We start from the raw sequence: 11,479 nt of genomic DNA on the forward strand, positions 1-11,479 counted from the left end.
AAGAGAGAGAGAGAGAGAGAGAGAGAGAGAGAGAGAGAGAGAGAGAGAGAGAGAGAGAGAATTACAGCAGTGCACGGATAGAAGACATCATACATGTGGGACAGAAATCGCTACTGCACGCATTCTTTGCACAGTTATGCCCAAGACGTGACAGCGAGTCTGCCACGGCAGCAGCAACAGCAGCACCACCACCACCGCCACCACCACCAGAAGTAGCACTAGCAGCCGCAACAGCAGTAGCAGCGGCAGCAGTAGTGACAGTCGCATTTTCCCTATGCCATACAGATAGCGTAGCGTCGTAGAGGGACTTGTGGCCGTAAGTAGGTCAGCAAAGTGTAAGAGCTTTGCGTGTGTGCATAGCAATGTCATGGCTCCACAATCAACACGCATCCTAACAAGCTACGCAGCAATAACGACAGCAGCAGCAGCAGCAGTAGCAGCATCAGTAGCAGTAGTAGTAGCAGTAGTAGTAGCAGTAGCAGCAGCAGCAGTAGCAGTAGCAGTAACAGCAGCAGCAGCAGCAGCAGTAGTAGTAGCAGTAGCAGCAGCATCAGCAGCAGTAGCAGTAATAGCGGTAATAGCAGCAGTTTTTTTAAAGTGGGAAATGGGATCCGACTACTTGCTGGATATGTGCATCATTGAGTTGTATTCGTAAAGTTTAGAGCCGAATCTAGACCTTGAATCTGTGGTTGTTACGTATGTGAGAGAACTCTCCGAGTACTTTTAATAAATTAATTTTTGCGTCATTCTTACACAGGCCTGCTGCCTACGGACGCCCTCTACCGTTTTTAAAACAACTTTCGCTCGCCTTCTAGTTCTACATTTAAACTTCGGCATGGAAGCCTCAATTATTCTCTGCGCATGTATTTGCAAAGTCCATCTGCAATGCACCTTAAAATCAGAACACCTAGCCCTAGGTTTTTTTTTCATAAACCGATCTGATACATAAAATCTATAGAGATGACAAGCTACAAATGCTGTTACGGCTTGTACAACATGTCGGTATGTGCCGACAGCTGATATTACTGGCTACGCTACTGACCCACTCAATACAAGTATAGATCTAGTGCTCCGATAGAGAGCAGCCCGTCCGCTTTACTTTTACGCGTAGGGAGCGTTCCCTGGTCTGCATGGGGCCCCAATACCCTCCACCCCAAACACCCACGGTCTGCGCGAATCGCTGTATCCCTTATCCTCATTACATCATATTCACGAAAATTATAACGCACGCGAAATTGTGCCAGTGGGTGGGAGGAGATACGAGATTAGCTATCCGTAGCAGGGAACGGCATGTCTTTTCACCCACTATGATGACAGATACTGAGATAGCAAATGAGGGCCTGACTAACGCAGGTTAACACGAGAGACATGCAACTGCCACAACGTAGGGCACACGAGTGAGTGAGAGGTATGCATGCTCGTAGCGATACTCATACCTCTCACTCACTCGTAGTATCATACTACAAATATTCCATCGCGGCGAAATAGTAACGCAGTGCAACCACACTTGATACGGCATTCACACAATGTTTCTCGTGGTACTTACAATGCTTCGTACCATACTTACATTATTTTTTACAGAATTTACAGCATTTCTTAAGATACTTACATTGCTTCTTACAGTACTTGCATTGTTTCTGACAGTGTTTACAACGTTTCTTAAGGGCCGGACACACTAGGCGATTTAATCGGGCGACTTTATCGCCCGATAATATCGCCCGATTCTATCGAGGCGAGTCGAGTGGACACACTAGGCGATTTTATCGGGCGACTTTATCGCCCGATAATATCAAAACGTTTTGATCTATGCGATTAAATCGGGCGACTAAATCGGGCGACTAAATCGGCGGCGACTGACTGGACACACTAGGCGATTTCACCGGCGATTTAGTCGCCCGATTTAATCGCCTAGTGTGTCCGGCCCTTTACATAACTGCTTCCAATGTTTCGTACGTCACTCACAATGCTTCTAAAGCCCCGGACACACTAGGCGATTTTTTCTGACGACTGTGGTCAAACATCGCTTGAAAGGCAAAATGTGACGAATGTTTCACTATTTACTTCACCTCTTTACTAGTTGAGTGTGCACATCAGCGATTTTTCACCCACCCATCATCCTGGCGAAGTGCCATTGGCTGATTTTGCTTGCAGCTGCTGCTATGCCTATTTTCAGGTTCAAAACTATCAATGTGTGTACATGCAGCATGAATCATTCCGACTCTCTTACGAACCAAAGCATTGCACTTACGCGTACGCTCGCTCGCACACTTGGCATGCATCCACACAGGCACGCACGCACGCATGCACGCACGCACGGACGTTTACTCATAAACGTATGCACGCACACTTATGCGCATGTATGCACGTACACACACGCACACACGGCTCCATTGATAAAGCCTACATGAAATGCACTGCCTAACTAACACGTATACATACGATACCACGAGTGTCAAGTGTCAACTGAACACCGCGTCATGGCTCATGAGCACTGCGGATGCATTCCCTCCTACCACTTGCGACCACGAAACCACTATCATGTGATCTTCACAGTTCAACATCGCACTGTCCACGCAGTTAATTACCACCTACAGCTGCCAGATGAATATGACCGTAAGTAACTGTTAAAGCAGACGACAAACGGCTCGCTCCTCCGGGGTATCTGACGTGCGCGTGTACACCTTTTCTTAATAGCAGAACGTTTAATTCTACCCCAGTATAATCAACACGTTACCATAATCAACACGTTACCAGCGGCGCTGGGCCAACGCAGTAGTAGTAGCACTAGCAGCAGCAGTAGTAGTAGTAGTAGTAGTAGTAGTAGTAGTAGCAGGAGTAAGATAATATAGGAGGAGTATGACACTCCAAAATACGTGAAATTCAACATTTGCCTGCCTAATTTTACCGATGATATATTACGTGCAACTCGATAAAAATTACATCTAAATTAGCGTTGGACATCCACCTCTCACTCAAACTTTACTTAGTTTCCATACCTCTTCTTTTTATGGAGATATAGCTTTGAACGTCACACATGGTTCATAGCTTTTGACTAGGCTTGTGGCTTAGCTTTCCTCGCCTTCCTAACTGTTGTTATGCAGTGTGAGGAATGGTCTCTTGTCTGTTTACAAGAATGCCCCCTGTTGGCGGTTACGGTTACACGTACTTTCAAACCCCCCATCGCACCCCGCTTGCCACCGCCAACAGGGGGCATTCTTGTGAACAGACAAGAGACCATTCCTCACACTGCATAACAACAGTTAGGAAGGCGAGGAAAGCTAAGCCACAAGCCTAGTCAAAAGCTATGAACCATGTGTGACGTTCAAAGCTATATCTCCATAAAAAGAAGAGGTATGGAAACTAAGTAAAGTTTGAGTGAGAGGTGGATGTCCAACGCTAATTTAGATGTAATTTTTATCGAGTTGCACGTAATATATCATCGGTAAAATTAGGCAAGCAAATGTTGAATTTCACGTATTTTGGAGTGTCATACTCCTCCTATATTATCTTACTCCTGGTAGTAGCGCACGAAGGGTCGTTGTCGTAACAGGTACTACAGATATGTACCCGAGGTAGTTTTAGGTTGTTTAGTATTATGTTTATATTTTTATATGAGGTATGTTTAGGGTTAGAGTTAGGGTTAGGGTTAGGGTTAGTGTTAGGGTTAGGGTACACTTCTGTAGTACAAGTCTGGTACACTTTGTGTATACATATATGTACCTCGGGTACATATCTGTACTACCTGTTACGACAACGACCCCTTGAGCGGTAGTAGCAGCAGTAGTAGTAGTACTGTAGTAGTAGTAGTAGTAATAGTAGTAGTATTAGTTGTGGTAGTCGTAGTAGTAGTAGTAGTAGTAGTAGTACTGTAGTAGTAGTCGTGGTAGTAGTAGTAGTAGTATTAGTAGTGCTGAAGGGGTCGTTGTCGTATCAGGTAGTACAGATATGTACCCGAGGTACATATACGACCATGTATACACAAAGTGTACCAGACTTGTACTACAGAAGTGTACCCTAACCCTAACCCTAAACATACCTCATGTAAAAATATAAACATAATACTAAACAACCTAAAACTACCTCGGGTACATATCTGTAGTACCTGATACGACAACGACCCCATCTGCATTAGTAGTAGGTAGTGCATACAGCACCGGCAAACGTGCGAGCTAAAGCGTGGTAGAACAGATTTTATGATTCATAATTGCTTGACTGACCATGTGGAACATTTCTCTATGCGCGAGCGTGGAGCACGGGGGGGGGGGGTTTGCCTCCCGCATTTTATTAAAACCTGCACGTCATGCGCACTTCGAGCGTGCGCGTGCGCGCGACGTACTGTAAACTTTTGCGCTACTGTACCGCTGTTTACTCGGGCCTGAAACATGTGTGTTGCTGGCAGCTAGCTACAAGGCCACCACGAGCAGCAACGCGACTGCACACTCGCGCCGCTATCTCCCGCTCTCTCGGCTAGCTCACTGCCAAACTGCTCAGCAGTATCGCGGCAAGTTTGCTCTGGCAAATGCCGAGTGCAACCTTTACTTCAGCGCTGAGAAATCCAACGAGCAATACAACACAGCATGCGCGTGAGTGCCTGCCTGGACGCGTGTGTTTGTGTGTTTGTTTGCGTATGTTTACGTATGTGTGTGCGTTTAACAGCGTTTGTCATGTCTCCTAATGTGCAAACATCCCTGCTAGGCATTTTTTACGGGCTTTTGTCATTCTTCAATGCAACTAATACGAAATCGCTGGTATGGACAACAAGTCCAGAGATCAGCAGATAGCGGTTCATTGTGGCAAACGTCTGAACTCTATACTGAGAAACACCGTACTTCTAGAAAAGTGTCACAACGATTAAAAAAATATGAATCGATATCAAACTGCCTTAAATAGAAAGCCTTGCTGGTATAACCACTGTCAGACCAGCAGTGGTTACTAATAATAACTCAACAACACATCTCAGACCCACTAATAATACACCTCCAGTGTCTCCAAAGCATCATAGATTGCTAGAAACTTGAAGTGAAAAAATACAGGTACAGGTACAATATCAATGAAATGATGGATAGATCGATATGGACTGGTGTTTATGTTTGACACTTATACTAGTTGCATCTCTTTTAGAGGCCACAGTAACCATTAAATGTAGACAAAATAAGCTAAGACTCTCACAAAATCAAGAGAGCAACACAAACAATTGCAGTGTAAACAACACCAATGAGCTTGGCCATACTACAGGTGACAGAAAATACGTGGTGTTACTGTACCTGTAGTAGTGTAGTAGTAAAAACTTTCAAATAGCTGTACGCTTAGGATGCCTTTCAAATTTTCCCATGGTTATAAATTCAAGAGCTACTGATACTACAACCACGATTGAATGCATATCAGTAGTATCTTTCTGTAAGCTAATGTAATGTTATACAATCACCACACACTTACATCACATCTCCTTCAATGCAAATTTATGACACTAATTTTCATGTACTAACACGAATAACGAGCTAGAAAACATATAGATTAATGCAGTAGACTACACTGTATTGGGTGTTGTATAATCATACTTGCTATAAGTGCCAACTGCCCTTTAAGCTTGGTGCGTCATGCTACGGATATAATTAAGATTCCTTAATCTGGATAAACATTGTATATTACATAACTCTTATGGTATATGCAATGAGTGAACAAAGGAGCAGACTGAAATGTTTTGCATTGTACAACTGTTACTGTTTTCAACAGCTGCGTAGTGAAAGCCTCTGTAACCTGAAATTTATTCCTCTTCTGATATCTTTATATCAGAATTTAGTATATTTTGCAGACACAACAACTGATAAAGCACGTCACATCCTTCCCAATCTCACATTGGACTATAAATGACGAAAACGGTATGATAAGGTATAACACCACAATATTATGTTTGAGAAATAATTACATGGATCCTAAATTCAAAAGTAACACCGATTCGTGTATATCACAGTATAATGGCCACGTGTAGGTAAACCTTGCCAACACAAAGCTAATGGCAACAGGCCAATTTATCATACTTTAATCAATTGTTGCTAGAAAAAGGCCAAGACACACTGCAGCGACAGCGACCGACAAACAACAAAAGCGCCGCGACTGGCGCAAATACACTGCAGTGACGGCGACGACGTTAGGTCAAAGTTCACCCAGCAGTCACACAGTGGTACACATCATAACATGAACAAATGGCCAAAACTCATGCTGCTGCTTTTAAATAATAACAGACTGCAAAAACTCTCTAGGCATAAGGATAATCTGATAAAATAATAAAGTAAAATATACGCAGCCCATTGTTTGTGACATGCGTCGCGAGTTTAGCGCCGGAGACCAGTCTACGTCTTGGCTAGCATTATGGGTTATTTATGACGTAATCGTAATGTCACGTGCCGATGGAAACGGCTGCGATTGGCTATTTGTAAAGTGTCGCTGGATGCTGCTACTACTGCTGCTGCTGATGCTATCATGTATCGTGGTATATGTGCAGGCACACTCATTCCCTATCATTTGTTATTTCTCCATCTCTCTCTCTCTCTCTCCATCTCCATCTCTCTCTCTCTCTCTCGCCCTCTCTCTCTCTCTCTTATTCGCCTTCGCCTAGCTTTCTATGACAGCAGCCCTTCCCCTTGCTCGGCTGATGCTGTATGTACACTCCGTTAGTGAAACAGAGTTATTCTATCGATTGTATGGTTTGTATTTATCGCCACACACGGTAGGGCGAGAGACCTCTAGTGGCCGCTCTATGAATCTATGCTGGGATGCTGGTCCTAAGATGACCGTTGTGGGAGGTGAGAGTGAGGTGAGAGCCAGCGAGAGTGATAGAATGATGCGAGAGAAACCATGATGACAGAAAATAGTGAGAGCGAAGACAGTGAGAGCGCGAGTTTGAACAAACGTGCTCGCCTTCCCTCTCCCTCGCTTAGTCTACCCCTCTCCCCCTCTCTTTCTATCCTCATATTATCTCTAATTTCCCCCCCCCTCTCTCTCACACACACACACGCCCACTTTTTTTTTCTCTCTCTCTTTTCTACATTTTCCCGTTCTCATTTCCACTCTGGATGTCTCCACCTATTCCTTCTAATGTTCCTCCTCCTCCCTTTCTCCTTCTCTTCCATTACCCCCGCTTACGGTGGGCAAGCACAAACACGAGCTGCATCCCCGCGCCGTCTACACGCCCAAAATGTTTCCCCCGCAAAGCGATTAATTTATTGGAGAGCTAGAAACGCAATAAACCTCGCGAGCAAACACCGCGAGCATACATACATACATACGCGCATCTGCCGCTATACACTCAGCCATAGCCACGCTCGTACACAACACACACACGCACACACGCACGCGCACATGCACGCGCACACGCACACGCACACGCATATACACACACCCACGCGCGCGCGCACCCGCACCCGCACCGCACCCGCACGCACGCACACACGCACGCGCCCGCGCGCGCGCTCACACACACACACACACACACACACACACACTCTCCACCACCACCGTCGACTCTAACACATTACATACAATGAGCAGCTCGGTAGGCGCACACACAGCAGGTAGCTGAGTATGAAGCATGCTGAATAGAACACAGTAAGAGACACACACGGTGGTGACGTCTATCGGTGAGAACTCAGCTCGTGGCTGCTGCGGGGCGAAGGAGGCCCCATCTACATCCGGATCATCGCCCGGGCGCGCGCGCGGATAGTCAGTTAACGAGGCTACGATAACGATGATGACAACGAGGATTAATATGGTGATGATGATGATGAGGATGATGATGATGATGATGATGATGATGATGATGATGATGATGACGGTGATTTTGATGATGATGACGGTGATGATGATGATGATGAGAATGATGATGATGATGATGATGATGATGATGAGAATGATGATGACGGTGAATATGGCGGTGGCAGCGGTGACCGTGGTGCTGGTGCGGGTACCACGGTTGTTGCAGCTGCTTTTAAATTGTGCACAGTGCAGTTTAAAAAAAACGAGGTCATAGGAAAAAAATGATGCCAAGCGACGCTTCGATTTTTACTTTGCTGACAACATCATCGATCGCTGTCGGCCATGCACGCACGCACGCACGCACGCACGCATGCACACAGACATGCACGCACACAGACATGCACGCACAGGCAGGATTGTAAGAAATTATACGGCCTCCTGTAAACAATACGCGTACACATGTGCCGTTGTTTGCGACGTAGTAGTAGTAGCAGCAGCAGCAGCAGCAGCAGCACTCTGCTGTCTGTCTGTCTCAGCGCACGTATGGGCGTGCGTGCGTGCGTGCGTGCGTCTGTGCTTATGCGTGTGCTCGGGCGCACATTGTCGGACCAGTCGATCGCCTGCTAGCCTGGGACGCATCACTGCAGCGCCGTTGCCATGGTAATGCATGGCGGCGTGGCGACATAATTCGATGTTAATTTCTGTGCGGAGTAGATACTCCCGTATTCACGATAATTCAGCTGTTCACTACGCAACGAGCAGATACGCAGCAGCGGGAGGCATGGCAAGAGACGCTAGAGGGCGCGCATGAGGGGTGGTGAGAGACGCTAGAGGGAGCGCATGAAGGGTGGCGAGAGACGCTAGAGGGCGCGCATGAAGGGTGGCGAGAGACGCTAGAGGGCGCGCATGAAGGGTGGCGAGAGACGCTAGAGGGAGCGCACGAGGGAGATGCACGGACGAGCTGCCTTGTTACTAATCAATTTATTCATCCATCTGTCCGTCCGTCCGTCCTTCCAACCATCGTTCCATCCATCTATCCGTCCATCCGTCCGTCCAACCATCGTTCCATCCATCCATCCGTCCATCCATCCATCCACCCGTCCGTCCATCCGTCCGTCCGTCCGTCCGTCCGTCCGTCCGTCCGTCCGTCCATCCATCCGTCCATCCATCCATCCATCCATCCATCCATTTATCCACCATGTGTACGTGGTATCTGCGTGTACGTGCGTGTACCTGCGTGTACGTGCGTGTACCCGCGTGTACGTGCGTGTACCCGCGTGTACGTGCGTGTATCTGCGTGTACGTGTACGTGCGTGTATCTGCGTGTACGTGCGTGTATCTGCGTGTACGTGCGTGTACCTGCGTGTACGTGCGTGTACCCGCGTGTACGTGCGTGTACCCGCGTGTACGTGCGTGTATCTGCGTGTACATGCGTGTACCTGCGTGTACGTGCGTGTACCCCCTCTGTGCGTGCCTGCCTGAGCAGCAATTGTTTACAAAATTGCCTAGCTTAGCCTCGTTTTCGTGCGATGACCCCATATCATGAATAATAATTAAGACTAGTGTAATATTCTGAGTAGTGTATAGTTTTAAAGGCTATAATGTCACCAACATATATGAATTGGTGGCGGGTTTCACTTGAATTAATGAAGAGGGTAAGAAATAATGATCAGTTAATCAAAATTAAATTGTTAATTGTTGTTGGGTTACATTATTGTATCTATCTTTACTCCTGCGACAGAGCGAAGGGCTACTCTATACTATAGTACGAGTACGTATACGTAAGTATGTAGTAAGTGTTACGAGAGCCTAAACCCTCTCATAACTTGAGATTAAGATGAAAATAACACAGTTACACACAGAATTGTAATTATAGTGATATTATATTTTATATTAATGAGTAAAATGTGTATTTTTCATAAAAAAATACATCAGAAAACTTACTTATCTACTGATGATGAACTAAAACAAATATAATATTTACAAATGGGCGTTTGTTCTATTGTTTTGAAGGTTTGTTGCGTCAAAGCAAATTAAAGCAGCCAATCAGAGGAACCCGTGTAGGACGTTTACGCATTTGCGGTACGGAAAAAATAGACGCCGCCCGCCCGCGAAATTTTTTTTCCCAAACGGTATAACATAGCGAAGAATTTAGCGCCTTCTGATTGGAGTCGTTTGTCGTTACGGTCGGTCGCTGTCGCTGCAGTGTGTCTTGGCCTTAAGTCGTACTTGCCAAACGATTACACTAGACATGTAGATACAATAATTTAACCCAAACACAGGATAGGTTGTGTTTGGGTTACATTATTGTATCTAACTAGACATGGAGAATATTGCAATATATAGTAGCGAGCAGATCCGATTGTCCGTGACTCACACAGTGAGGTTCTCTTAGTCTTAGTTAAAATTTTCAAATGCACTGATGGTTTGCAATTCAGAATTCAACTTGAACTAATAATTTACCAAAAACAGGCATGCTGACATAAGTCAGGAGTAACGGAGTATTCGATACGGCTCAACTTCAAGTAGGCTACAGCTAGGAAATATATACCTGTCCTCGCATCACTGCCTTACTTTAGTATTAAACTACTCGCAACCATTATTAGTAAGTAATACCTACTATTATATTAAATACTGATATAATATTAATTAATTAATATTAGTTCTTAAGTATATAGTGTATAGTTATTAAGTAATATTTAAGTTAGGCACTGGCATTCACCGCCAACCAAACCGTAGACCGCGTCCAATCCGAAATCAATGATCATGAATGACATGAAGATGATGCTATCGTGACCACAACAAATTTACATACACGTAATTTGTCATATCACGGAGATTCAAATTACTTTTATATCTTTCACGAACGTCCAATCAACCCGAGTTACAATGTGAACAGGCAAGAATTAAATAATAAACAGCTAACAGGATACGAACAACAAACGTTACTCACCACCATCTTGATTTAACATCTGTAATGGCAAATTCGCGCCAATCAAGCCTAGAGGCGACACCTGTTGTCAGAAAAAAGCAATAGATCTCGTGAGACACATTTTTATACGATCTTTGACAGCACGCTAAGCTAATTGCGGTGATATATACTAGTTTTGTTGTATTATGTTCGAATACTTGCTCTGATTGCATATGCTTAAGTCTAAATAATTTACTTAATCCACAAACAAGCAGGTGTGCAGTAAACAACAACAACAACAACAACCAGTGGCGCGTAGAAAACGTGTTTGACATGACATGATATTGCACTGAGCTACGTGGTTCTAAATATGTACGCCACTTGTGTATGATTGAAAAGGTGGCGTGAACAAACTGTCATCATCATAATACTCGCCAGTATACTGTATATATTTCACAAACTTTTTCGAGTAAAAAGCATTGGATTTTTGTCCAGAATACAGGAATCGTGTAACAGCTTTCTGTTGGGCGTTTATTTATATGCAAGTATTTTAATCACAAGAGCATGTGTAATCTATATATAGTTTGATATTATACAGTTTTATATATATATATATATCTTGATATAGTTGTTCATCGCTGTCAATGCGTTTCGAAAGCTAAATCCCTCTAAAAGTGGACTGCACTAATTCCAGAGCGTTCAACCTAGCGGATAAACATACCGATAGGTGTATGGGGTCATATCTGATACACTGGAACGTTTCCAGGGCGAACTATTTTGTCGTACATTGCGGAAAAACAGTTTCCCGTGTATTGA

General features: G+C 44.7%; 1 long non-coding RNA gene across 1 annotated transcript in view; it reads right to left on the reverse strand.

Annotated features, from left to right (window-relative positions):
- Positions 1-10,765, reverse strand: part of LOC106816793 — a 16,767-nt gene extending 6,002 nt beyond the window's left edge. The window contains exon 1 of the long non-coding RNA XR_001394939.1: positions 10,706-10,765. This is a non-coding gene — a long non-coding RNA (uncharacterized LOC106816793). The remainder of the gene's footprint in view (positions 1-10,705) is intronic.
- Between the last annotated feature and the right edge of the window lie 714 nt (positions 10,766-11,479).

This window comes from Priapulus caudatus, unplaced genomic scaffold (assembly GCF_000485595.1).
Source record: "Priapulus caudatus unplaced genomic scaffold, Priapulus_caudatus-5.0.1 Scaffold1489, whole genome shotgun sequence".
NCBI lineage: Eukaryota > Metazoa > Priapulida > Priapulimorpha > Priapulimorphida > Priapulidae > Priapulus > Priapulus caudatus.